The sequence below is a fragment of the Cebus imitator genome, unplaced genomic scaffold (genome assembly GCF_001604975.1).
Source record: "Cebus imitator isolate Cc_AM_T3 unplaced genomic scaffold, Cebus_imitator-1.0 Scaffold880, whole genome shotgun sequence".
NCBI classification, from domain to species: Eukaryota; Metazoa; Chordata; class Mammalia; order Primates; family Cebidae; genus Cebus; species Cebus imitator.
Genome location: NW_016108195.1, coordinates 319,626 through 321,397, shown reverse-complemented (window position 1 = coordinate 321,397; position 1,772 = coordinate 319,626). Strand labels below are relative to the sequence as shown.

Here is a 1,772-nt window from a genome sequence, read left to right as displayed (position 1 = left end):
TTGTATCAAAACACAGGTACCATTCTTTGAGATAATACAGCATGTCACAAAGCATTTTCACAGATAGCTTGTTTCTAGTTTTTAAAAATTAATATTTGTATATTTGTATATTCCTGTAAGGGCTCATTAGATTCAGAAACGTCACTTCTTAGATTCTACAAAAAGTGTGTTTCAAAGCTGTTTCATCAAAACACGTGTTACATTCTGTGACATAAAACAGCAGGTCACTTGAATGTCTTTTCATTACCCAAACTCACTCCTTACAGGTAGGCTCAATCTTTCCATTATGTGCTTTGCTGTTTCAGTAAAATCCAGGAAAAATGACTTGGTAGTAATCAGAATGTTATCCAACTATATATTGTTTACTTTATTGTAAATACTGGTGAACAGTGGTTAGTAAATTGTTTTATATTTCTTTATGCAAAAAAAAAAAAAACCCAGCAGGTTACAAAATATTTACACAGACTCCTTGTTCCTAGTTTTTAGGATTGGATATCTCTGTGTTTCTTGTTTGTGTGTTTTTGTTTTGTTTTGTTTTTTCAGTGTAGTACTTTATTTTCTATTATATGAAATCAAAGCCAGGAAAAATACCAAGTTATTTTTAAAGGCAAATCTTTACTCCTTAAAGAAAAAATACAAACTTTGGTATTTTTAAGATAGATCATTATATTTTACATAATATAAACAAAATCACTAATGCCTCTATATGTTTGGTTTTCTTAAACTACAATGAACCACAGACTGGGTGGAAAAATGCATTTACATTCTGGTGGCAAATAAACATGTTGGAAAAAACATGTAACACATAGCATGCCATTTTTTTCTTACTGTATACAAGCAGGAACTGATATAACCAAGCCTTAATAGCTGCCACCTCCTCTTCCAGGTCCAAAGTAGCCGATTTCATAGGCCCCCCTAGCACATCCTCACTGGAATCCCCCCAGATCCTCTGAAACCTCCAATAGGCCCTCTGTACTCTCCTCCAGAGTTGCCCCTATAGCCACCTTGGGAAAGTCCTCTAAAGCCTCCACCAACAGCAGCACTATATCCTGCCCAAAAGGAGTTGAAGCTGCCACTGTAGCCTCTGGTACCATAGCCTCCACTGCTATAGCTACTGCCATAGCCTCGACCACCATAACTAGAACTTCCCCTTCTATATATGCTTCCTTTATCATATCGGGCCATCTTGGGAGGATGTGGACCATCTCCATACCATGTACTGCCAATCATAAGGTTGACACCAGCAGCTGAGGGCCTAGAGGTTTGACGGATCATGTTCAGCACACGTTCATTTACAGGATCCAACTGGCTGATGATAGCAGGTTGTTAGGTTACTTCAACAACCAGGGCCTCCGTGGCTGCCCAGAGACCAGTGATGCAGGCAACAGCTTCATGAGATATTTGTAATTTAATCCAGTCATCTACAAGTACAATCTGCCCATCAGATTGGACTTTCTTGGAGGCAAAGAGAAGCAACTGCAAGGCAATGACTAAAGTCATGCCTTTAGCAGAGATTGCTTGAGTTTCAATCTTTTCACCAAACACAAAGAAGGGAGATGGGTACTTCATGTCTTGGCTACAAAAGGGCAATTAACCAATGATTTGTGGATGAGTGCATTATGCCCTTCAGTGGTGAGAATATTTCTCTTTTCCTTATGATAGCAAACATTGGAGTACACACCAAAGGCCAGGAGAGAAACAACAACATCCAAATTATTATGTGGCCCATCTTATGAGACCAGCATCATCCTGATACCAAAACCTGGCAGAGA

General features: G+C 38.8%; 1 pseudogene; it reads right to left on the bottom strand.

The window, feature by feature from the left end:
- Positions 1 to 860: 860 nt before the first annotated feature.
- On the bottom strand, positions 861 to 1,596 carry LOC108298066 (annotated as a pseudogene).
- Positions 1,597 to 1,772: the final 176 nt, after the last annotated feature.